At 42.6% G+C, this 27,898-nt stretch overlaps 1 protein-coding gene across 3 annotated transcripts in view; it reads left to right on the forward strand.

Moving 5' to 3' along the window:
• Nucleotides 1–2,534: 2,534 nt before the first annotated feature.
• Nucleotides 2,535–27,898, forward strand: part of LOC126297882 (nuclear hormone receptor FTZ-F1 beta) — a 374,623-nt gene continuing 349,259 nt past the window's right edge. For all 3 annotated transcript variants that reach the window (XM_049989174.1, XM_049989175.1, XM_049989176.1), the window contains exon 1: nucleotides 2,535–2,868. The gene's annotated coding sequence lies outside the window, so the exon portion shown is untranslated. The remainder of the gene's footprint in view (nucleotides 2,869–27,898) is intronic.

Genomic DNA, 27,898 nt, shown 5'->3' on the forward strand with positions numbered 1-27,898 from the left:
TTTGACGGATGGCAGCGCCATCTAGCCAGACAACTATAGCGCCATCTGGTTTCCCCCTTCAAGATAAACGGGTTTCGTTCTTTGTACTTTTTTCGTTTGATGCTTATTTCTTGATATATTTGGTCCGGTCACTACCAATGGACCACCCTGTATAGAGAACAACAGCGGTGCTTTCACACGTCCCTTGGGGCCTCCTGACGGTACCCCTGTCTCCGATGAACTGTATTGTGATAGTGAAGTATGTACCATTATTCGGCAGTTTTCAGAGTCCTTACTTCTAGTGTGTTAATAGTGAAGCAGTTACAACACATGATGGGAAAAAATGCCAGTGACAGAGTTTGCAACATATAACTTAGTGTGCTGCATTGCAGTAGGTCAGTAGGAGGCAGTCAGTTGCTGGTGAATCCCAGTGTAAACAATTTTCTTTACAGCTGCATTGTTTATAGTTGTGTCCATTTCATAGTGCTACAATTCCTGATTAAAAATGAAGAGAAAAATGAGGTTAATCGAACTGTTCTCTGAGCCTGCCCAAGAGGGTTATCATTTGTATCTTCTATCAGCTGAGGCGACACATCAAGCTGATCTGGTTTGATCGATTTTATTTTCCTATGGTTTTAGCAGACTTGTTGACAAAGGGTTATAGGGCAGGAATGTGAAGGTTCACCAAAATTCTCTTGAAAAATGACTGGAAATATTTTGCAACGATGATTATACCATTCATCTCCATGTGCTTTAAGAATGAGATGTATGGTCCCAAAATCGATAGCTGAGCGAAATGAGTATAATAATAAAAAATTCAGCTGTATGGAAAATTGTTTATATAGAGCTATTTTTCAATATTTTTAACTAATGAACAATAAGGAGGAATCTTGTCGTCTACATTCCCTTGAAATTCGATTTTAGAATGGCATTCGCTTGAGAAATTATATGTTTTTACTTGCATGATGAAATATATTTGACATTCGGGACTGGAACAATCATAAGTGAATGCTGTTAAATCGCTCTATGTGACAGTCCATGTGCCACATATTCGCAGTAGCTAACGAGTAATTAATTTTTGTTCTTATCGTTCTCGTTCTTGTTGTAACATCATTCTAACTATTAATGTATTCAATCTTTAAAAATCTACCTTATTTAGCATTTGTCTTTGAAGAAATCATGATCAGTCATTGCCTACACTATCGTTAAAGTGACTGAATGAAAACAAAATTACGCTAGAGCGTTTACTCATTTCTTCTGGTCACGACAGACGCTAACATTAAAAATCGGGTTTTTACCCTGTATCTTTAGATGATGCAGTAATATAGAGCCTCATGCAAAGTTTCAGCGTGTGTTACTGAAACCATTGGGCAAAACAAAGGAAAAAGCTAGTGTTATCATCACTCAAATCTTGTACATCACGTAGTTGTCCCTTCCACCCAGTAACGGATATTTATTTAAAGTGGAAGTTATTTACTCTGAGTCTTCGATATTACAGGACGAAGCAGCTCGCGTCATCCCGGAAAAGGGATCCACGAACCGCTTGCCAACTCAGGTGTCTGACGCCTTCACTTACGCAACCCGCCCTGCAAATGTCCGACGCCGGAATAGGTTCTCCAGGGGCAATAGCTATTCTCTAATATGTCTGGGCCAAATACGGCAGGGCAAGGGGCTGTTGCTCTACACTTAGGTGTATCTCTGACAGACAGGAGCAGTTTTCAGATATCGTGCGCTAAAAGATGTGCAGATCAAGCAACAGGTGCCTATATCACCGTGATACATACTCTAGTCTTAAATAACATCCTACGATTAAAATTGACACTCTACTATACCTCATTTATGAATCTTACTATGCATAAAATTTAGTAATCTAGTTTCGTTATTAATTTGTTTTCCGGAAAATTTTATGTGAATAACACATTTTTAATCAGAGATTATCGAAACTGGACGTTAGTAGCGTCTAAATAACTGCTTAAATCTGTAGATATCGTTGTCCTCACAATTGACATTTCAAACAAGAGCGGGAAAACCTGAACGTAGTATTCTTCCGCCCGAAGCTCAATGCCCGCGCTTCCTTCAGATGCGCTGTTGGAAGCGAGGTAGTAGAAGCGAGTGAACAGCCCTGAAGAACGTGGCGACAACGATGCAGGCTACAGCAGCATCGTGATTCTGCATTAACAACTGTTCTAACACAAAGGTAAGGAAAGGCAACATTTCCTAACGAGACTTGGCTGGCAGTAACGCAACCTTCAGAAGGTGACAGTGCGCCCGGACAGGCCTCCGCGGTGTTATCTGGTTCTATTCGTGGAGCTTTAAGTTCGCGCAGGCACCCAACATGGCGGAGAGCGCTCCCCCCACCATCACTGCGCGGTCCCCCTCCACTGGGTGGGCGGGCCAGACCACAAACGGACCGCCTCCCCACTCACGACGTACTACAAGTGTCCGGTGCATTAAAAGCCCGTGAAAAAGCAAGACCGTAAGATGTTCGTAGCCCTTCGGCGCATTTCGGCTGCATTCGGGACGAAGAACCACTTCTTTCGGCGCTGGCCAGCAGACGCTTCGTGTCAGACAGTATTATTGTTGCCGCGTGCGCGAAGGTTTGAGTAGCAGATGTGTCTCGCGGTATGCTAATTATTTATGCCGTCGCCACATTCTGTATCTCTAGCATCGCAATCGAGCTGCTGGGAGGGACTGTCATTTCGGAACACGTGTGCGCTGTGTTTGTGACATGAAGTGAAAATTAGCAAATTTAACAAAAATAAATAAAAAAGGTGTGGTTATAATTAATTGTTGAACCTGCATTACATTTTACTAAACATAACAGTGAAGAGTAATAAACACATTTTTCTACTCGTTGGGAAACAATACAGAGGCAAAAAGGCGGCTGCGGTAAGTTTTTAAATATTTTTTCAAATCAGAATTTACATCTTTTCATGTCGAATACACTTACTATATTTTTAAAATACCATGAGAACTTAGTGCTCTGCCCTCGTGGAGGTAACCAACCGTGTATGCCTGTATTTCAAACTGATTTTCTTTTCTTTGTATTGTTGTCGCCGGTAGTTCGTGAATTTCTGCTAGAGCTTTTAGTTGTGATGACAGGTACCACTGCGAGAATTTATTTCCTTGTTTCTCCTGAGTTACATTTTACTGTTATTTTTACAGCTGTCGTTATCTGTGTTTTCCGATTTCTAAATAGTTATCGAATCATGAAAGTAACAATGCTCAGATATGTCATACCCACGCGGGGAAACAACCATGCACAGTTATCGTGCATCTAAACCGATTGAAATTTGGGCTTTGATTCCGCCTTAAACATGTGTTTCAAATGTGGAAATAGGTGAATGTATCGTGTGGAGTTTATATAATTTTCAAGCGTAGTTTTAATTTCCTCGTTATGTCACGAAATAGGTACATATACTTTGGGATTTATGTTTGGGTCGTGGAACTAACACGTAAGAACAGCTGTTTCATGCAGTTCCCGCTTCGGTATGCCCTATTGTCACAATCACAGAAAGAAATATTCGTTTCGCAACCGATTACGTTACTAGAATTGAGGAATTTTGTTATGTGAGACTAGCACCGTTTTAGAATGTAGCGAAAGATGAAAAAAGAAGTGTTTTAATTAAATAGAAATACTGTGATGAAAATAATTATTTCGTAATAAAGAGTAATCAAACTACTTTCTAACTTGTGTAAGTGAGCCTGGTACTTTGAATTAAACATTTGCCTGTCTCGATGATAGCGGTTGCGGATAAATGTGTATTGTGTATTTCGCTCTGTTTTAAATTCAGTGCCAGCAGAATTTTGTCACTGACCAGTAAATGGTTTTGTAGGTAGTCAAAAATTTTAGCAGTTATTGATACAGCAAGATGCTTTTTGCATTATAAATATTGGTTCAAAGAGAATAGCTGATGGCCAGACAACAGTAAGAATTAGCCTTGTAGAATTAAATTTGTATTCTGCATTCGTTTGTATACAACACTGTTGAGTATTATAGGATACCACCTTTTTTAATGTTATACCAGTTACGTGTAGTAATTTTTATTGTGCAACAAACTTATATTTTGTACAGATACGAATGGAAGTGTTATTTGTTGAAAATTATATCAGGATTTGGAGAACATTTCGTAATTGGGAGAGAGTGATATGCGTGGTGAACGCATTAGATTGTAATTGTTTACTAGTCTGCCAGTTGATGCGTGTGACTGAATGATCTGTAGTTAATTATTTGAATGTACTTCGCCTATCTGTAACGCTTGCGATGGCGCTCTCTTTCGGCTTTGTGCACGTGTAAACATTATTTAAAACACAGAGCTAAGAACAAACGAAGTACTCACGCGGCCGCATATTGCGAACTGAACATAGGTAGTAGATATATCGCAAAATCGCATAATGCTTACGAGAATGTGGAGGAACATTCAGTTTTACATCAGTAAATATTGGCGTCCGGGTTTGTGAGGGTCATTGGAACAGGCGTACTCTATTGTCACAGAACAAACAATTTGCTTGTTCTGTTTTTATAGAAACTAAAAAGTAATCCCAGAGTAGTATGTGTTATAGAGAGAAAATGCCAAGTAAATTCTTCAGCTATGGTTTTTAGATTTTCGTACTGTTTGCAGCTCTCGAAAATTTTAGGATACCGTATTCCATGAAGAGATGTTGAAATATGAAGCACAACACGCGGCGTGTTTCAAGACTACCTAACATCAAAAGAATTAACTTGGATTTGAAACAGCGCTTCTGACTAGCGTCGTTAAAGAATCCTAGTTACAAATATAGAGAAACTGTAGATAAGATGCATTTAAACGTGACATATGTTGAGTAACAGAAACAGTTCGTACTTGAGAAGGAAGAGGGAACAGTAAGATACAGCACAAAACCAGTAATCTCAAGTTTCCGTAGATGTAGCTTGCCCATGATGTCAGTATTACATTAGAGTGTACATTTTCAGGGTTCTGCCTTTAAATTTGATAAATGTTTCACGTCAGAGATTGACATTTGTTTAATAGCATAAGAGAGTTTCCAATAGCTTACTGTTTAGACCACAGGCAATAATTATCTAGCACGATTATCAGTATTAAATTTACACGTCGTGGACAAAATATTCGCCATTGGTATAGCACCAGGTAGTATTAATTGTTACTGGCTATTATAGTTACAGAATGTAACGTGCCCATTTCTTATGTGGATTTGCGAGCATCACTTACCAAATGTGCACGTGGCCACTAGAGCGAATACATCCGTACTGTGACTTCATTCACCCGAGGACGAGTGCAAAATCTGGTCATTCTTTCTGTTGTGGTTGTTTAGAAAAATGCATAGAACAAGATGTAAAAACTATTTCGGTGCCACCGGATTTCCTCGAAATGAAATATAGGAAATCGCATTATCGGGAATATCTGCTTTCTCTATCCTATATCTGTAAATTTGACGAGGTGAGCTGCCGAAAGAGTATTCTGATTCATGTTCAGTGTGGACGAGCTCTGGCAAAGACGGAGACAAGTAAAGGGCGAAGTAGCATTCAGCTGCCGAACAGGAACGATGGTGACTCACAAGATTCAAGGTGGCGGCGAACTTTCCGCCAGCAGGAAATGCTTGCACCCATCAGCACGGCTCCTTTGTCGCACGTTGCCTCTCTGTGTTGCCTTTTTACGATAACCACCAGCGGAGCCGTACTGTCGTGGACATAGACCGGCCTCGCAGATTATGAAACGTGACTAATCGATAATTTAACGGTAGTCGTGACAAGCTTTGTGTTACGCAACATAATGAAGAAATTAAGCTCCCGAAATTTAGACATTGAACTGGAACGCAATGTTTGAATTGAGAGTACCATCTAGCAGATAGGAAGTGGTGGGGAGAGGGGAACGAACGAGTGGAAACTGTCCAGCACAGAGCCTGTTGAATCCGGTAGTTACATGCAAGCTTGGAAGCAGTAATAAAGATTGTTTAGTCATACAGGGGCGAACAGGATATGCGGCGAGCGCAAGCTTACAAGGAGAAAGTTTGGCGGTATAAGAGTCGGAAATCACTTTCTTTTCTTTCTCTTTCCTTATAAAGATCGTGAGTGCCATTCATTTCGAACTACAATGCAGGAGTAACAGATAAATTATACATGGGAAGAGGAGGGCATCAATTTTTCGAGAGTAAATAATCGCTTAATGTGATTCCCAATCTAGTTGGTGAGTTGTGGCCTTTAGGGTAACATCAAACTTTCATCGATTATACCATGCACGTGCATTCGTTCTGCGTTAAAGATATTTAGTTCGTGGACGCTGACGAAACCCTCGATGAACATTCATATCAGAAACTTCAGCATCTTACTGGTAAGAAATTGTCCAACGTCTTGTAGTTCTCTATTTGATTTCGAGTTTGCTTGGAAAAAAAATTCTAAAAGATCTAGAACTTTGTGAAGCCTACTTGAATTTTACAAACGTAGTGAGGCTGGGGATAAGAATACGGATTATCGTATGCATCAGTCGGCCAGGTAATTTACGAACTGTAAAATAGTGCCCAACCCGGACTCCTGTAGACAAAATTAAACAGCATTGCACAGGATCTGGGTTGTCGCCGTGTATAGACTTTCTTCTGGAATACACGGCCGGGCCAACATTTCAGTCATTGTTACCTTTTATTAAGCAAGACCGTTCGTTTACAATACAACTTTTCGTACCGATTATCAATCAGAGACGTAAACTGCGTGGAAAAACCTGCGAAAAGCATACCGTTAGCTGTATACATAGTTATCTGCGCACTTAATACCAACGAATAGTTGTGCGTTGAACAATTAGGGGACGGCAAACACAGATTTGCTCGAGGAAAGAGAGAAATGCAACTCCTAAACAAAAGGTTCATATGCGCAGTCGCTGGCAGACATAACTTCAATGGTAGTGCAACGAAACCAACGTTAAACTTGTATTCGATGCTATGGTCTTTCACAGCTCTTTTTAATACCCTTATAGCGACACAGTATAAGACGCATTACTACATCCGACTTTGTTACATGTCTGTGTCTGTCGCTGGCGGTATCTCAAAAGCAGAGCTACTTGGCTCAGAGTTGGTCGCCATTGTAACGATATATGTTGCTGTAGCACTCTTTCTAGGATTAGCAGACTGAAAAGCCAAACTAACAGCTTTGTTAAAGAAATGAAGATAAGTTGTCGAGTCCGTCCGCGTTATGCATCGAAATGCCAACTCTTATGACTCTGACAGAATGGAAGCTATGCTGGCTACTGAAACTCAGAAACATCCCTAGTTTCAGAGCCAACATCGTTGTCATCTGTTTACGAAACCTGATCCAGAGCCGTGGCTGCGCATATGTAAGGATTGTCCGAGTCACATCTGTTATTCCGTGAAACTTTCAAGTGCGAATACTATAATGTGTAAGCTATTCATTTCACAATTTCCTTTGTGTTGCAAGGACACTTGATGCTACAGCCATGTGAGCTCTAGTCGGTAACCAGGGATCGGCGCTGAAAGTGTCGAGAAGTGTGTGTTTGTCCCGGTAAGGGATTTTAGCACGTCTATTCCTCCATCGTGCATCAAGCATTCCACAAAACGTAGCTTCATATATCTCTCGGGTTCGTGCAGAACCGCGCTTAAATAGGCAGTCGCAGCCGCTACTCTTCAGCAAGGACGCTGGTGTGTACAAGTGGAAAGAGCTTCGAATCTCCCAGCGATAAATATCGGTATGTATTAACAAGAACTGTAAAACTCGAGGAACAATCAGTTCTCCAGAATCGACTTAGCAGCTCTTTTTATGACGGTAGCTGCTGGCGGACCGGTTATTCTTCGTCTTTTACTGTCCCTGATAATACACATCGATCAAACGGATTCGCACTATACCAATTTTGGATCGCTCTATTGAATAGGCTCGTAAAATTCCGCTTTAAAAATAATTATGGTTGTAACAGGAAACAAACCGACGCTTTACACCGACGTCGGGCGACGAATGAAAGGCGTTTGTTTGCGCTGACCGCAGCTACACGTAAAAAGAAGAAAAAAAGGAAAATGCAAATATCAACCGAAACACCAGAGAAAATGCGGCCGACATCTCTTAGGAAACACACCCTTCATATGCTATACAAGCAACTACACAGGGCAGGAAAGAGGGTGCTTCATTGTCTGCCACTTTCTGACCGCTACCTTTCTCGTTTGGAAGTATGATTCCTAACGACTCGTAATCTGTCTTATCTTTTTATCGTAGTTCCCGCGGGAGATATATAGTAGACGCGGCAGAATTGCTACTTTGCCTTCCTCGATTATCAGTCTTTTAAATATACCTCATCATTTTTCCAAACATTTCCCGCTGAAGTTCACGCTTCATCTTCGTCACACATACTTGCGGTCTGTTCCGGCTGTTACAATCCAGGCAGTGCGTCTCTGGATTGCTTCGATGTCTTGTTGCCATGCCTACTAGAAACTGACTCCAAACAGTGGGGTGGCAATAGCCGTTTGTATGCGGTTTCTTTTACAGAAGCATCCAGCTTTTCAGAATTCTCCCAAAAAATGTTAATTTCCCTTTCCTAATACAGATTTCTCTTCTTCTTTCCACATCATATCACTTCGGAGTATTACCCCTATACATGAGTATGTGACTAATCTTGTTGTAAGATTCTTTCCCTTTTTGTTCAAAACTGCATGCTTGCGTTAGTCGTTCACTTTCAGAAGTGACCAATAGTGCTGGAGAGAGAGGTACCAGCAGTAACAACATATCCATGCTCATCTTGCGCATTGCACTGTACATTTTGTCTTATGTGTGTTCCCGGATTTAGCCATTTGGCGACATAATGCGTCAACGTCTCACATTGTGCCGGTTTGTGAAGACGGAGGCATTCGAACGATTGTGACAACACTGAAGCACATCTAACAACGGAAGCTGATGTCAAACAGACTATTATAGAATGCCATAATACGAGTATATTAAAGATTATTTGTAACATCTCAGGTGGAATTGTCTCTCTCCGTTACCTTCTGTACGTAATAATTATATTCCACGCGCTAGTACTTCGTTGTTTACATGTCTTCAAGTTTCCGTTTCTCTACGAGGCCTCGCTAGAACACACGGCCGGATATGGGAGAAAATACGTGTGAAAATTATAATGGTGTCCTTGTAATATGCCCTTGTCAGTAAATAACGATTTTTATTTACTTTTCCCATTACCAGTTTTCGTGTTTGTATCTGCATGGTGCTCCATAATTGCTGCCACGCTCTTCTAGAGGATGGAAGGGGACTTGGACCATAAAGGTTTATGTGGAAAGTATGTCCGAGAACTTCATTTCCATGATCCCATGATCGTCAAATCTGCTCATGTGTTCAACCTTGATGACTTTCAGATCTCCCTGTAGCCTGTGCAAGTGAAGACTGCAAAGTCGCTACTTGTTTCGGACTGAAGGGAAACTGGAGGCCCTCCCATAACCGGTTCAGCGAACTGGTTCTCAGGTCGGAAGTGGTCGAAGGGCGTATCACCTTGTAGATCGGCTACAGATTCTGCCGTTTCGGGAGCTAAGGAGCGTCCGCGATGCCTTCATCGTGTCTTAGAGTATGGCAGATGGCCGTGCGGAGCTTTCGGCGTGTGGCGCTTAAGGGAAGCAGAATTCAGAAAACGAACTTCGTGGACAACCGTCTGCAACAGTGAGACGCTGCGGCCTGTAGACTAGGTAACGGGCATCAAGCTCCACTGCTGTTCCTCAATGCAAGTAGCATTTCTCTATTTCGCCCATCTCTACGTTACAGAGGCTTCATTGATTACATTTTTTCTTCTTTTTTTGGCGGCTTTGATGTGTGATAAGGTGTGATCTTCATACTGAACTTTTCCCTCCCGATTTCAGTGCTTAATATTCGTTTTCTGCTGCTTTGTAAATCTTAAATACAGATTATATCGCAATTAAGGAGTCGAATTTTAGTTCTTGCCATTGTTATGATACTGCCCTTCCTGTTCACGCACATCTCCATGATTAGCTTCGCTTAGTCAACATTCGGAGAGATTGCTTGATTCACACTTGCAAGAAAGATCGAGTTAGTTGCTCCCGAGGCCATACGGTCCGGCATCACTTTCATTGGGTTCCATTTGTTAGCGGAAGCCGTGGACAGACGAGGTGTAAAGCCACAACGTCCTGAAGGATCTTTCTTTGTGTAGTTAACAGCCTTTTTATCTGCCATCTGAAATCATCATTGATCAAGTACAGTGATTTAGGAGAAGACAGACATACATGAAGAGTTGAAAGTGTGGACGATACTGAAGATCATACGTCTGATGCAGAGATGATCCATTTTAAATAGAGGTGCAGGTATTTTAAACACACGGTGTCCGCACGTTGATAACTTGAATTTTTCCACTATATCGTTGTCGAGTGAGGTGAAGTGGTAACTAAAACACTGGACTTTTATTCATGGCTAATGTGGTTAAAATATTCGTAAGGCCATCCAAATTGTCGATGGTTTCCGTAAATCACTTTGGATGAATGCCTTAAAATTGATACTACCTATTTCCCACCAAAACCTAGCGAAATGGTAGTTTCTAACTTTCCTTGTGATTCGATGAAGTTGGGTAAAAAACGATTCTACTGGCAAAAATGCAAACCAGGAAAGGATTACTTGCCCGCGTATCTTTTCATGCTTTCAGGTACCTTGAATGGTATTGGGAAGCACATACCCGAAACGAACCGAACCAGCCCATTTTCTCGAAAATTTTTAGTCCTAATTTTTCCGGATAAAATACATTTCTGGCTAATTTTTATGGACAAACTGAATGGTGAACCTTTCATTGCTTAGATTCTCACTGCAAAAAGTATAAGTGGTCAACTTCAAAATTTCAAACGGAAGGCTGGTACAAAATCAGACTCTTGGAAGAGAGCTCTTAAGACTGAACGTTTTCTTTAGTCTAGGATGTTTTCTCATGTTGCGCCATTTCGTTATCCTCAAGGTAATAATCCTGACGTTGACGAGTTGAGCAACGCCTTAGGAAGGAAATAAATTACTACAGAAAATAATGGACGTACTTTTTTCTTTTATTTTCTTGCTCTTTCGACCTGTCAGTGGTCGTCGTCAGATTGTCGTATATATAAGGGACGATCAAAAAATTTCCGTTCCAATGCCAGACTAATTCCTTGCGTACATGTCGCTGCTTATATACTGGCAGAGGAGTTGCGCTAGACCACGTTTACGCAGGAGCAACGTCCTGAAACGGAAGCTTCCGTTAGAATGCCACAGTAGCTCCATGCTTACATTCGGTTCTTATATACCGCGATAGGAATTGAACAGTGTCGCATATACGGTGCAGCAGTCTCCTGAAACAAACTTTTTGATCGCCGATTATACTTTTAGGAATATAGCACTTAAAACTGATCTTTCTTATTTTTAAGTTTCAAATGATTTTCTGTTTAGCGATAGAACAAAGGTTTATGATTTTAGTGTTGGAATAGCCTTTTTGTACCGATTTTGTCAGAAAAGGCACCACTGCCTAATTCCGGATTACTATGATATATTATAGTAATATAATATGCACATCGGGTACCCCGAAGTATATCTGCAGCTGGCTACGACTGGTAGTCTACCGAATTTGGCCTTTCATTTTATCCCTTGTTGGAGGGCTTTGGTGACATAGTGTGTCTAGGATGCCACTCCCCTTTTTAAAGAAAATGTAAAAAAATATACGTGAGGTTTTAAGCCAGGTGACCTTGACGGAGACAATGCTGGTTTTCTGTTTAAGAAAACACCTGCTCTTCAAGTAAACAAGCCTGCCATCCATCTTTTTACAACACTCACAATGGTGCTGCTAATGGAATGTCTGATAGCAACATGGTCATTGTTGGCAGCAGAAATTAAAAGTTACTGTTCACTCCAAGACTATAAGGAAGTACAAAAAAGGTTTCATTCGTACTACGACATCGAAACACGTATTTTTAAGCACATCCATCCCTACAAATAGTCTGTTTCTCTCATAAAGCACTGTTCTACTCAGAGGGGACGTTCTTTGATGATGTCTCTGAAATGGTGCATTAGACCAAATAGTTTTATCGAAAAAGCACAGTTTTAGGAGCTATATCCAACAATACTAATTTTGCACCATCTCTCCATTGGAAATTCTGAATATAATATCGTTTCCTCACATTTCCAACAGATCCCAGCCGATGCAAGGTTCGAAATTCGTCCTCTAACTTTGGCGAAAAGCCTCTCACCTCCTAACTTGTCTGCCAGGGCTATGGAATCCTTTTGTCCATATTATTGTCTGAAATACCTTCGTGTGTTTCTTTGAAACAGATTAACTGTATTTTTTGTATCGGACACCAAGTCACTTGCGGTCTTACAAATTAATAATCTCGGTACCGTAACCAAATAACTGTTTATGAAATGGACGCTATGACGCCTTTGGATATTCATCAGATGTTGGTGAATAATTATAAGAAATCTGCTCCTTTATTTTAAAAAGTTAGGAATTATTTCAGAATTTCGTCGTGAGTGTACTTCTCTTCAGGATGACTGACGTAAAGGAAATACCGTAACTGCAACCGTGTATGAAAGCTTCGAGAAAATGTACAGTATGGTGTTAGAAGATCGGCGATTAAACGTGTGGGGACATTCTGACGCCACAGTTATATCAGGAGAGAGAGTACGGCGCATTTTACACAAAGAAGTATATGTAAGGAAGCTTTGTACCAGGTGGGTGAATTCTGACCAAAATAAATCCGCAAAATCGTATTTATAAATAATATTTAGGCCGCTTGAAAACGTATCCATCTATTTTTGTGCGTCAATTCGTTACCGTGAATAAGACACGGATCTAGCGCTTCACGCCAGAAACGAAACCACAGACAAGTGTGACGTATATTTCATGTGCTGGGAATATTGTGGACAGTGTTTCGCGGCCTTCGAAATGGACTCCTGTTCAAATGCCTCTGAGCACTATGGGACTTAACTTCTGAGGTCGTCAGTCCCATAGAACTTAGGACTACTTAAACCTAACTAACCTAAGGACATCACACACAGCCATACCTGAGGCAGGATTCGAACCTACGACCGTAGCTGTCGCGCGGTTCCAGACTAGAGCCTAGAACCGCTCGGCCACCCCGGCCGGCCGGAGTCCTGTCATTGATTTCTTTGCAAAGGGCACATAACTGCCCTACCAACTGCATTACGTGACATTAGATCCGAACTGAAGAAAGAAAGAACATGTTTTACATGAAAATTCGCCTGCGACCAAAAGGGTTTCAGTAATGAGAAAAATGAGCGATTTCAAGGACGAAAAATTTGAGCATCGAAGTAAGACAACTGACTTGCGGTCGTGAGAACGGTGATTCGAATTCCCATCCGATCATTTAGATTTAGTGCTTCTGCGATACACTGGAGTAGTTCTTTAGAAAAGAACACGATCGATTTCCTTCCATATCCTTCCAGCAGTCCAAGATTTTGTTCTTTCTCTTATCACTTTGTCGTCAATGGGACAATAAACCCTAAACTTGCTTCATTTTTATCGCAGCAGCGCCAAATTCATCAACAACAACAAAAAATGTTCAAATGTGTTTGAAATCTTATGGAACTTAACTGCTAAGGTCATCAGTCCCTAAGCTTACACATTACTTAACCTAAATTATCCTAAGGACAAACACACACAACCATGCCCATTATCGTGCTACAGTGGTTTGAGGAGCTCCTGATGTAAATCCTAAGGAGCACATATAGGTCGCTATTGGGCTCCGTAATCGCGTATGCAGATCAGCCGCCCGTTATTCTCGCGAATTACATGACGTGTGTGTAGACATATAATGCCCCATACCTCCAAAAACCTACCAACGTACTGTGGGATGCCTAATACGCAGTATCAGCGACGTATTTCGCTCCAAAGACGGACGAACAAGTTATCAAGCAGGTAGTCGCAATGTTTTGGCTTATCATTGTAAGTGCTACGACACTAATTCACATTATTTCATTACCAGGTAGACAGTTTCACTTCGGCCTTGGACGACTGGATGACCGCTTCCTCATCAAAGAACCTAATTATTTGATTAAAATGATAGATGTTAATTTCTGCATATAATAATCAAGGTTTAAGACTGTCAATATACTTATTAGCTGTGATTGTAATCCCAAAGGTTTGTTATTTTCAAGATTACACATCGAAATCCGTGGCACACGTAAGGAATAGGGCTAGCACAATCAAAGGAAATAGGCCGGATCCCATTTCATGGTGATGAGAGCAACTAATATCGACTAGAGAAAAAAAACATGGTATCTGAAACCTGTCACTTGCTTCTTTTGGTGGCAGTACTTGTTTTTGCACCCATTAAATGGGATGTAGATAATTCTGTACGCTTCTAATATAGATAATGTTTGGCCCTGAATCCTATATGTATGTTTGAAAATGACAGATCGTCGATATTTCAGTCGCAAGCGGTATTTACAGTGCTGGTCATTAAAACTACAACTCCTTGAAGGCAACACGCAACAGATGTCAAATTGGCATGAAGTGTAGGGCAGGGCTACTGCATGCTTAGAAATGCAAATAATTAGCAGTTCAGTGCAACCGGACAATATAGACAGGGTTAATGCATTCCGCATATAAGGCTTGGGTTGATTTGGGTGAAGAGACCAAACAATGAGGTCATCGGTCTCATCGGATTAGAAAAGGATTGAGAAGGAATGCGGCCGTGCGCTGGAAAAGGAATCATCCGAGCATTTGCCTGAAGCGATTTATGGAAATCAGTGAAAACCTAAATCAAGGTGACCGGAGGCGGGATTGAACCGTCGTCCTCCCGAATGCGAGTCCAGTGTGCTAACCACTACGCCACCTCGCTCGGTCGAATATTAAGCAGCAGGTTTCTGTTTCAAAAGTGGCATGTATTGTTTTTTAATCAGATGATCGTGTTATGTGCCGCACTGCAAACTGTTAACGAAGGAACGAGCATACGGAATAGGTTCCCAGAGATGTGATTGGTTCGAAGACTTCGTAATAGAACCCTGAACTTTGTCCCGGCAGCAAGTGTTCATCAGAGCCAGGGAAGTGTGATCCTGCTGCTATTATTCTCGACATACCTAAATTATCAGAGGGACAGAGCGAGCAGAAATGTTCTGCTGATGCTGTGGTGTACGAGAAGGTGTCGACGTCGAGTGACTGTAGCACACAACATGACTTAGACAAAATATCTAGTTTGTGTGATGAATGGCAGTTAGCTCTAAATGTAGAAAAATGTAAGTTAATGGAGATGAGCAGGGAAAAAAATCAAGTAATGTTGGAATACAAAATTAGTAAAGTACTCCTTGAGACAGTCATGTCGATTAAATATCTAGGTGCAAGGCTACAGAGCGATATGACATAGGAGTAGCATGTAAGGATTTTAGTATTAAAGGAGAATGGTCGACTTCGGTTCGTTAGGAGAATCTTAGGATTGTGTGGTTCACCTGTAAAGGAGACCGCGTATATAACACTAGTGCGACCGATTCTCGAATAGCGCCCGACCGCCCAAATGTTTGGGATCCGCCAGGTCGGACTGAAGGGAAACATCGAAGCAATTCAGAGGCGGGCTGCTAGACTTATTACCGGTAGATTCAAACAACACGCCCATATTACGGAGATGCTTCAGGAACTCAGATCGGAATCCCTGGCGGGCAGGAGACTTTCTTCTATAGGAACACTGTTGGAAAAATTTAGAGAACCGGAATTTGAAGGTGACTGCAGAACGATTCTACTGCCGCCAAAGGTCACGAAGAGAAACTAGGGCTGATAAGGAGGCGTATATTTGCGAGTGGAATTGGAAAAGAAGTAACTCAAATGGCTCTGAGCACAATAGGACTTAACTACTGTGGTCATCAGTCCCCTAAAACTTAGAACTACTTAAACCTAACTAACCTAAGGACATCACACACATCGATGCCCGAGGCAGGATTAGAACCTGCGACCGTAACAGTCGCGCGGTTCCGGACTGCGCGCCTAGAACCGCTAGACCACCGCGGCCGGCAAAAGAAGTAACTAATTCTGGTACAAGGTACCCCCCGCTACGCACAATGCGGTGGCGTACGGCATATGTGTGTTGATTTAGATGTACGTCGCGTGTACGAAGGAGAAACGTCTACCAGTGCGTGTTGGAATTCAACAGAAGCAGAATCATGGCCTATCGGGACTGCGGTGTATCGTTCCGCGATATTGCTGCTCGAGTTGTTTGAGATCCCACGCTCTGTATGCGAATATGGAATCGATGGGTTTAGGAGGGCCATTCTCAACGCCGTGTAGAATCTCACCGACCCGCGGAAGTCGACATATCGGTCGCTCGGCAGTGAATGATCATACGGACACTTCACGTATCTTGAATCAGGAAATGGATTTGTTTGCCTTAAACCATCGACACACAGGGGCAGTGCGACGTTATCTGAAGCACCGCGTATTGCCAGCAAGGCGGCCATTGTTGCGGCTTTCTTCGTGCAGCAGGTGTAAGCGGACAAAGACGACACTGGACAAAGGAGTGGTACCAATTCGCCCTTTTTCCAGACGAGACGTGGCTCTGCGCGCGCTCTCACAATGGACGTATTCGTGTGCAGAGCCTCTGAAGAGGATGAACATTGACAGATTACACTACTGGCCATTAAAATTGCTACACCAAGAAGAAATGCCGATGAAAAACGGGTATTTATTGGACAAATATATTATACTAGAACTGACACGTATAACATTTTCACGCCGTTTGGGTACATAGATCCTGAGAAATCAGTACCCAGAACAACCACCTCTGGCCGTAATAACTACCTTGATACGCCTGGACATTGAGTCAAACAGAGCTTGGATGGCGTTTACAGGTACAGCTGTCCATTCAGCTTCAACACGATACCGCAGTTCATCAAGAGTAGTGAATGGCGTATTGTGACAAGCCAGTTGCTCGGCCACCATTGACCAGACGTTTTCAATTGGTGGGAGATCTGGAGAATGTGCTGGCCAGGGCAGCAGTCGAACATTTTCTGTAACCAGAAAGGCCCGCACAGGACCTGCAACATGCGGTCGTGCATTATCCTGCTCAAATGTACGGTTTCGCAGGGGTCGAATTAAGGGTAGAGCCACGGGTCGTAACACATCTGAAATATAACGTCCACTGTTCAAAGTGCCGTCAATGCGAACAAGAGGTGACCGAGACGTGTAACCAAAGGCACCGCATACCATCACGCCGGGTGATACGCCAGTATGGCAATGACGAATACACGCTTCCAATGTGCGTTCACCGCGATGTCGCCAAGCACGAATGCGAACATCATGATGCTGTAAACAGAACCTGGATTCATCCGAAAAAACGACGTTTTGCTATTCGTGCACCCAGGTTCGTCATTGAATACACCATCGCAGGCACTCCTGCTTGTGATGCAGCGTCAACGGTAACCGCAGCCATGGTCTCCGAGCTGATAGTCCATGCTGCTGCAAACGTCATCGAACTGTTCATGCAGATGGTTGTCGTCTTGCAAACGTCCCCATCTGTTGACTCAGGGATCGAGATGTGGCTGCACGATCCGTCACAGCCATGGGGATAAGATGCCTGTCATCTCGACTGTTAGTGATACGAGGCCGTTGGGATCCAGCACGGCCATCCGTATTACCCTCCTGAACCCACCGATTCCATATTTTGCTAACAGTCATTGGATCTCGACCAACACGAGCAGCAATGTCGCGATACGATATCCCGCAATCGTGATAGGCTACAATCCGACCATTATCAAAGTCGGAAACGTGATGGTACCATTTCTCCTGCTTACACGAGGCATCACAACAAGGTTTCGCCAGGCAACGCCGGTTAACTGTTGTTTGTGTATGAGAAATCGGTTGGAAACTTTCCTCATGTCAGCACGTTGCAGGTGTCGCCACCAGCGCCAACCTTGTGTGAATGCTCTGGACAGCTAATCATTTGTATATCACAGCATCTTCTTCCTATCGGTTAAATTTCGCGTCTGTAGCACGTCATCTTCGTGGCGTGGCAATTTTAATGGCCAGTAGTGTACATTCTAGATCATTGTACAGACCGGTCACCTGGCGTGTAGCTCTAAGATGCCACTGGGTACACAATAGGAACACTCTGGTTCACATAGCTCGTATTTGGACAGCAGCCTTTACTTTTTGACAGGTTAAGGCCGCTGTCTGTGCCTTATCTTCGAGCTCTCCTTGACGTTATCTTTCAACAAGATAACGCAAGACAGCGTGTAGCGCATGTTGTCCTGACCTACCTCTATAAAGTGTGTGTTCCACTGTGTAAGGGGTCCGTAGGCCCTTACTATAACTTTGCACTCGGCAAAGGTGGATAGGGCGAACAATGGAGTGTGACGTGTTGCGAGAGTGAGTGTCGAGATGCGCCAGAGTGGTTGGCGGGAATGGTGTGTGTGTGGGGCCATTATTGGAATACAGGGTTTTTAACCGAGAAGGGTGTCACCATCGCCGTGGTTAGACACCTAAATAATAAATAAATACCGGGATAGTGATGAAGAATCTTTATAAAAGTGAGTAGTGACGTTAATAATGTCGATATTTAGTTTCACGTCTACCACGCCGGCCTAACCTTGAATTGCAGTGTTGGATGCAGTGATTGATTAGCGTGCGACGATAATGGCAAATGAATAAAGCCTGTGCTGAGATTTGCCGTAATTAGATATGTATGACGAAGGCAGTGGCAGTCTCCTTTTTGTGTTTTGAGAAGAATATAAGTTCGTAATCAGTAAAACTGTGTTGGTGTTCCGTGTTACCATACATTGAGTATTATAGTATTGAACAGGACGAACTGGAAAGTAACAACTTCCGTAGCAGTCAATTCCGACTACCAGCCTCATTAGGTTCACGGTCATGTTAATAATAAATATTGGGCTGCTATTCGATCAGATAAAGTCGGGATAAAAACGGAGGTGTTACAACTACTGCCCTGTCACCAGCATTTCTCACCAATCGAACACATCGGGTCATCGGTTGCCGAGAGATTCGCACGCCACCGCCCGCCGGCCACTACCACTGGTGAACCCTGCTCGGAGGTGAAGCAGCGTGGAATGACGTACCCGTATCTGTCATCCGAGCTTAGTTGGACTCGATTGCAAAGTAAAATTTCGTCGGATGCTATGCTCCCTGGTGTAAATTTAATGGCCAGAAGTGTATCGTCTCCAAACTTTTACCGCCGCGGATCGATTTTTTTGTGCGAACTCTGGGGTGGTTAGTGTGTTGAGGTATTCACCACGGGGCAGAAAGATGGAGGTGACCCCTGGGAGATAGTGAGGCAGGTAGAAATGGAAAGCAGGCGGCACGTGGCGGAGCGAGCGCGAGAAAGTGTCGGCGGGGCGGCAGCTTTTTTGTTGATGTAACGCGGTTTGGCTGGGAAGTGAAACTGCAGGAGAGAGCCCGCCCGCCACCGGATTCGCACGCCAGTCTTGCGCCGGCCGGAGCGGGCCACACAAAGGGTTGCGCAAACCTCTCCAGACCATCCCTGGCGCGCGCGCCTGCACCGCCAACCCGCTCGACTTATCGTTAGGCACAGATCGACCCGAAGCCAGAATAACCAATAGCATTTCGCAGCATCCGGATCGGGTCAGCCATTCGCTTGCTACTTTGGAGACTTCATATTGGATTTCGTCGTATAGTTTTATGCTTAAAGAGTCAAAACTGTATTCCGGCAAATGAGTAAAGCGACACGTTCTTCATTTGCGGTATACATCTACATCTGCATGATTACTCTGCATTTCACATTTAAGTGCTTGTCAGACGGTTCATCGAACCACAATCATACTATCTCCCAACCATTCCAGCGACCGCTACGGTCGCAGGTACGAATCCTGCCTCGGGCATGGGTGTGTGTGTTGTCGTTAGGTTTAATTAGTTCTAAGTTTTAGGTGACTGATGACCTCAAACGTTAAGTCGCATAGTGCTCAGAGCCATTTGAACCATTTTTGAACCTACCATTCCACTTCCGAACAGCGCGTGGGAAAGATGAACTCCTAAACCTTTCTGTTCGAGCTCTGATTTCTCTTATTTTATTTTTATGATCATTCCTACATATGTAGGTTGGGATCAACAAAATATTTTCGCATTCGGAAGAGAAAGTTGGTGACTGAAATTTCGTAAATAGATCTCGCCGCGACGAAAAACGTCTTTGCTTTAATCACTTCCATCCCAACTCGCGTATCATATCTGCACACTCTCTCCCCTATTACGTGATAATACAAAACGAGCTGCCCTTTTATGCACCCTTTCGATGTCCTCCGTCAATCCCACCTGGTAAGGATCCCACACCGCGCAGCAATATTCTAACACAGGACGAACGAGTGTAGTGTAAGCTGTCTCTTTAGTGGACTTGTTGCAACTTCTAAGTGTCCTGCCAATGAAACGCAACCTTTGGCTCACCTTCCCCACAATAATGTCTATGTGGTCTTTCCAAATGAAGTTGTTCGTAATTTTAACACCCAGGTACTTAGTTGAATTGACAGCCTTGAGAATTGAGAATTGTACTATTTATCGAGTAATCGAATTTCAACGGATTTCTTTTGAAACTCATGTGGATCACCTCACACTTTTTCGTTATTTAGCGTCAACTGCCACCTGCCACACCATACAGCAATCTTTTCTAAATCGCTTTGCAGCTGATACTGGTCTTCGGATGACCTTACTAGACTGTAAATTACAGCATCATCTGCGAGCAACCAAAGAGAACTGCTCAGATTGTTACCCAGGTCATTTATATAGATCAGGAACAGTAGAGGTCCCAGGACGCTTCCCTGGGGAACACCTGACATCACTTCAGTTTTACTCGATGATTTGCCGTCTATTACTACGAACTGCTACCTTCCAAACAGGAAATCACGAATCCAGTCGCACAACTGAGACTATACCCCATAGGCCCGCAGCTTGATTAGAAGTCGCTTGTGAGAAACTGTGTCAAAAGCTTTCCGGAAATCTAGAAATACGGAATCAACTTGAGATCCCCTGTCGATAGCGGCCATTGCTTCGTGCGAATAAAACGCTAACTGGTTTACACAAGAACGATGTTTTCCGAATTCATGCTGATTACGTATCAATAGATCGTTCCCTTCGAGGTGATTCATAATGTTTGAATACAGTATTTGCTCCAAAACCCTACTGCAAACCGACGCCAATGATATAGGTCTGTAGTTCGATGGATTACTCCTACTACCCTTCTTAAACACTGGTGCGACCTGCGCAATTTTCCAATCTGTAGGTACAGATCTATCGGTGAGCGAGCGGTTGTATATGATTGCGAAGTAGGGGGCTATTGTATCAGCGTAATCTGAAAGGAACCTAATCGGTATACAATCTGGACCTGAATACTTGCCCGTATCAAGCGATTTGAGTTGCTTCGCAACCCCTAAGGTATCTACTTCTAAGAAACTCATGCTAGCAGCTGTTCGTGTTTCAAATTCTGGAGATAATAATTGCAGCACTCTTATTTTTCACCGCCCACGAACACAACGCGTAGCAGTAGATACGCGCGGAACGACAATCACCCCCACTCTCTTCTTCTCATTACCGACTCTTTGTTGATGCCTTCTCTATCGACCTATCGATATGATACTGCATCGCTTACACACCTTGCGCCAAGTAACACTTTCAATGATTCTGATTACATCGATTTACAGTTTTACACAAAATTTCATATTACGCTGTCCATAGAAAATAAATTCAAATAATATGTTAACAAGTAAGAAATATGCAACATCAGAAAAACTGAAAATGACAATCACATTCACAACAATTACACTACGTAAGCAGAAATCTTAGTATACTAAGAATTCAATTTACAAAACTCTTTCTGAAATAACCTTTTCAGTGTATGATAAAAGTAAAGCAGGAAAGAAGTGAAAGCAAATATAGTAAAAATTGAAGAAAAAGTGTATCAGGCTGTAGTGTTATCTTCATACAATTAAAACTGCACAAGTCTGATCGGTTTCTGTTTCCGAACAATGACTTCTGCCAGCCTACTCACTGGCCTAATACAACGCAGAACTGCAAATAAACGGCAAGAGGGTACAATTTTGTAAGGTAAATTATGGTATAAAAGCAGGGAATTTTCCTGTGACGCACTACATTGTGCACCTCTTAACCAAATTATCCATCCTCAGTGAGGTTTCCCTTCATATCGTGGCTGTTCTATTGCTGTAAATTGCCCCATTTGCAAAATACTATATTCTTGCCGCACTTTCAGAAACGCCTCATCTTGCTCTCATTACAAGACTCGGGGTAACACTGCATCTGGCTACTGTATCATAACTTGCGTGTGAAGACAGTATGCCGTTTCAAGACGATAGTGCATTCAAGGTTTATCACAAACGTCATTCTTGTACAATTTCTTACAATTAAATGTCATTTAAGGCCACATCATCGTTAAAAAGCGATTTGGAGATAGTAACATAAACCATACGAACACGAAATTTGGCTTTGAGCGACAGGGTCTGCTGGTTAGAGACATACGGTTGTGTTGTCGGAGGAAGTAGGTTTGCGTCCTGTAAGATGCACATACTGTTTTCCATTGTCACGGTTTAACAGTTTCTTTCTTATTCATGTAAGAGAAGAACGTTGTGCAATATTCGATGCAGTTTACCTAAAGAGCGTGCTGTCTTAGGAACGAGCATTTTCGATTTTGTGACTACGGCCTGTTTAAAACACGAAAGATGAAACTCCTGCAAGTGAAACGACCAGCAGTGATATTTGTATTGTAGCTTGTAGCGAATACTATGCTGTTTATTCTGAATATGTTGCAATTTCCGAGGATGCTGATAGGCAGGAACCTAAGGACAGCGTAAATTTCAGGAGTGAAACAAGCAGCAGAAATACTTTGCTGTTTATTCCGAGCATGTTTCCGAGGGTGTGTTGCTTGTCGTAGATGTTTAGCTGCGATCGAATCGTTGACAACAGTTTCGTAAATGCAGGGATCAAGACGAAGATCGCACCACTTAACGGATGATAATGAACTTCGTGCAAAATGGAGAATGGGGCTCGGTTGGGTTGTTTGGGGGAGGAGACCAAACAGCGAGGTCATTGGTCTCATTGGATTAGGGAAGGAGGGGGAAGGAAGTCGGCATTTCCCTGGAGAGACTTTAAGAAAATCACGGGAAAACTAAATCAGGATGGCCGGATTCGGGATTGAACAGTCGTCCTCCCGAATGCGAGTCCAGTGTGCTAACCTCTGCGCCATCTCGCTCGGTATAGAGAATGAACACTCATGGTGTCCGATTGTGAATTGTACCATAATTTCCATACTTCGCTTTTAACCTCGTTAAATGATCATTTAAAGACGAAATATACAGTTGATTGTACCAAGCAACATTATTCGCCAAGACATCTATAAAGTATTCTGAATGCTAAAATCACAAAAAAAAAATTCGATGAATCTCTACAATACGTTAATGTTCCAGAAGCAGAAGCCAGTAACACGAGCATTCGTGTATTGAAAATATGGACCAAATTTTATTTCCGTCCCGTTTTCCACAAAAAATAATTGCAGTGACCAACTGAAAAGACACTTTGTTCCTTGAATCATTTGCTGACAAATTGTTCCCGCCATGTTTCTCATGTAAACATTCAGCTCTCGTCTGCCTTAACAGCCACAATAAACCAAAGATAATAATGTCACCATGAAACTGCCAACAGGCGCATCCGAAACGAAACAATCCTGTAGGCTCTCGCTTCCCAGAAATATTATTGGTTATACACGTTTCGGTCAGAGCAGTCCCTACGTATCAGTATCTGCTCGTCGGAGCTCCTCTATTTCGGTGACCGCGACTAACGGGGATGCTATGGCTGTCGATGGCAGTTTATGGCGCCAAACGCCGTTGCCACTCACTATTTGATTAGGACAGCATTCAGTTACTAAAACTTCGACAGCAGTTGAGTAACAATTAATAATGAATTGCGTAGATGACTTATCAGCATTGCGTGTTATGTGCATACAACATTTAGTGCAATGACGTGAATGATACAACACTAGCCGTGGTAGAAAACAGAAAAAAAGATCATTTAAACTTATTTTGTTTCGGCGTCAGTGTCCAGGGACAGTTGAATTCCATTCAGCTACTCCAAAAATGAGATCCGGGTTTTCTACGAAATGACTGAAATACTTTTCTTATAATTCCTCATTTTTCCATGATATTCCCTTGCATACATGTCTGTGCTTATATACCCGCATCGCAGTGGTACTACGTCATAGACGCTGCAGCAACGCCCTCAAACAGAAAGATTTTGATCGTCGCTTGTAGTATGGATACCGCAAAAACAGAGATACACTCGAATTTACACAAAACGGTACCGATAATAATTTCAGTTGCGAAAATGGCTATTGGCGAGATGCAGTAAAGATTACCGCGCATCAACCTCGGGTCGTAACAAGTTGCTTAATCAATGTTCCAATTTCGTAATCGATTATTGTTTTATAATCGTTATTCTGCATCCGCATTCATGTTCCGCAAGCCACCATACGATGCGTGGCCAAGGGTACCTTGTACCCCAGGTCTTACGTGATCTCTTCTTGCACCACAGATGGTCATTCCTTACCAGATCCTCTCGCAAATGTAGCGAGGGAAGAACGAATGTCTATATGGATCCGCACGAGCCCTGATTTATCTTGTGTTCGCAGTCCTTATGCGAGATGTACTTCGGTGTCAGTAGAATCGTTCTGAAATCTGTCGCAAATGCTGCTTCTGTCAACTTTCCCAACGTCTTCTTCCTCCACGGATTTCCATGGGAGATCACAGAGCCTTTCCGTAATACTCGCGGGCTGATCAAACCTAGCGATAGCACGTCTAGCAGCTCAGTGCACCTGTGCGCGGTCTTCTTTGCAGATAAGCTAAACTTTCCTAGAATTCTCCCAATAAACCGAAGGTGACCATTTACCTCCCATACAAACGACCTTACGTGCTCGTTCCATTCCATATGGTTTTGTATAGTTATGCCTCGATATTTAATTGATGTGACCATTCCAAGCGCCACAGAATTAAGACTATACTCTGTATTAAACGACAACGCATTTCTAATCCAGTACGCCCTCATTTTTGGAAATAATAATTAAAACTTCAAGGATACCTCTCGTAAGATCAGCGCCATGAGATACTCACAATCAGATCATATTCTTTAATTGATTATCGGCCGTTTACGAAAATACTTGCAATATTACTACATTTTTGTGGCAGTTTAATCCGTACTTTAAAAATATCCAGTTTTACTGTTGGAAGTAAACTTACTGCCGCATTTTCGTGATTTTTTATTCGCTTGACACTCGTACTATACATACTTACACTGGTTTTCAGTTTACGACAGAAACTTACAGAAAACATGCCAGAGTTAGATGTTACATTGAGTTGCTGTGAAGATTTTCTGTCACAGTCAATTCCACAGGTTATTACAGACGCTTTTCAATTTGAAGACGGCGATTTTCTTTTTCGGTTTCCTTTTCTCCCGTAGTAATTCTACGGAGTAAAACCAAACTCTTCCGACAAAATTTCGGAGGTTTTTTAGGGATATTTTCTGAATATTTTGTACAAGGGACCTGCTGTCCTTGGTCGCTCGTTACACCGAATGGTCAGAAACGGTCTGGGAAACTTATAGTGGTGTTGCGGTGTAGGTTGTGGTGAGAAATAATTGTTAAGTAAAAAATAACTAGCAACTGCAGACCACGGGCCCATGATACCAAATTTTCCGAAAATATCCTTGAAAACCCTCCGAAACTACAACATAACTTCAGTTTCGAACCTCACATTTTGCACCTTTCCCGGCTGTTTTATTTATTTTGGATAAAGTTTCACTGTAAACACTAACGTGTATTATATCGCGACCAGGAATGATTTAAAAAATAAAAAACATAATAATGAAGCATAGAACATCATCATAATAAAATAAGAGATATCAGAGCTCACACGGAAAGATTTAAATGTTCGTTTTTCCCGCGCGTTGTTCGAGAGTAGAACTGTAAAGAAATAGCTTGAAAGTGGTTACATCACTGGTTCCCAAACTTTCTTTGACCATTACCTCTGAGGGCAATTCGATATTAGCAAGCACTCCGCCCCCCCTCCCTCCCTTTTCACGTCCACCACATTATCACCCGCTATAGTACCTAACTAAACTGCTGAATGAAAGACTTTTCCTGGAACACTTTTATTTTTAAAATGATGAAAGACGAATGATATTTAGTTTGTGTGTGTGTGTGTGTGTGTGTGTGTGTGTGTGTGTTAGAATGAATGAAAGAATTCGTAGTGCATCGCAAGTGCTACCCACAAGTCCTTCTCACATAAGAAAGCTAACTATTCACAGTGAGGGCCGCTACGGTCGCAGGTTCGAATCGTGCCTCGGGCATGGATGTGTAATGTCCTTAGGTTAATTAGGTTTAATTAGTTCTAAGTTCTAGGGGACTGATGACCTCAGATGTTAACTCCCATAGTGCTCAGAGCCATTTGAACCACAGTGAGGGTAGATACCTGTTACAAAACGTACTTCCACTCATAACTCCTCTCCATAGCTCTACTTGCTTGACGAACACACTACAACACCATTTAAAGTCAACCTAGCTAAAATGTGTGCACTATCCTTACTGTTCGTAAATCACTTGACTGCTTTAGTACATACTTCTGAACTGGCAGAAATTGGAAGATTTCAGGCTTTTAATGCTTTGTGTCTGACCAAAGCCGCTAATACTACCAGTAATAATAATAATTCTATGTATAGAAGTATAGTAGCCTTATGTAATTATTGCTGCGTCGTGCTGTCAACTAATTCATTTACCTGTTTCGAAGTGAATAATGAAGCAATATCTGGACTACTGGAGGTACTATCAAAGACATGGAGAAAACTTTCATGAGATATTTAGCATTTTTTACGTATGTGTCTCACTTTTATCATCAGTGATGTACGGAACAAAGCACAACATATGCGTGTAGTGGTGGGTGGGCTATATGAGGAACCTGTAACCTCTACCGCATTAATGCTACTAATTGAAAGAAAGTAATTATTGACAACTTATGTAATTATTGTGGCAAAGACCTTGCCGTAGTGAATACACCGGTTCCCGTCAAATCACCGAAGTTAAGCGCTGCCGTGTGTAGCCGACACTTGGACGGGTGACCATCCGGACCGCCATGCGCTGTTGCCATTTTTTCGGGGTGCACTCAGCCTCGTGATGCCAATTGAGGAGCTATCGACCGAATAGTTGAGGCTCCGGTCAAAGAAAACCATCGTAACGACCGGGAGAGCAGTGTGCTGACCACACGCCCCTCCTGTCCGCATCCTTATCTGAGGATGACACGGCGGTCGGATGGTCCCGACGCACCACCTGTGGCCTGACGACGGAGTGCTTTATGTAATTATTGTTAGAGTCCTACAAAACTATTATAATAGTAATGATCTTTTGATAATAATTTAGTTTCGTTACTGAAACAGAACTGACTCGTTTAGGTTTTACCCCTCATAAAATTTCATTTTACCCCTCAGGGGTAGTTGCCCCCAGGCTGGGAACCGTTTGGTTAGATGAATCCACTGCCAGATTCTTCAATTGTGAATTTCAGAGTAAATGTAGATTTAGAATCTCCAGGCAAAGTACGTTGCGTCGGACCAGTGTTTACTACCCCGTTGAGTATTAGTCGACCACACTGCTATTGCAGCCGACTATGAGGACGCTTCGGTCGGTTTATCGTTAGTTTTTATCGTCATATTTCACGACGACATGCTGAACCAAGTCTGTGAGAACTGTCTTGAAGTCACTCACAACTCGATGCGTTTTCCTTATCAGCACTGTACTTGTTTACCGTAAGATCAAATGGCTCTGAGCAATATGGGACTTAACATCTGAGGTCATCAGTCCCCTAGAACTTAGAACTACTTACACCTAACCAACCAAACGACATCACACACATCCATGCCCAAGGCAGGATTAGAACCTGCGACCGTAGCGGTCGAGTGGTTCCAGACTGAAGCGC

This window comes from Schistocerca gregaria, chromosome X, assembly GCF_023897955.1.
Source record: "Schistocerca gregaria isolate iqSchGreg1 chromosome X, iqSchGreg1.2, whole genome shotgun sequence".
Taxonomy (NCBI): Eukaryota; Metazoa; Arthropoda; class Insecta; order Orthoptera; family Acrididae; genus Schistocerca; species Schistocerca gregaria.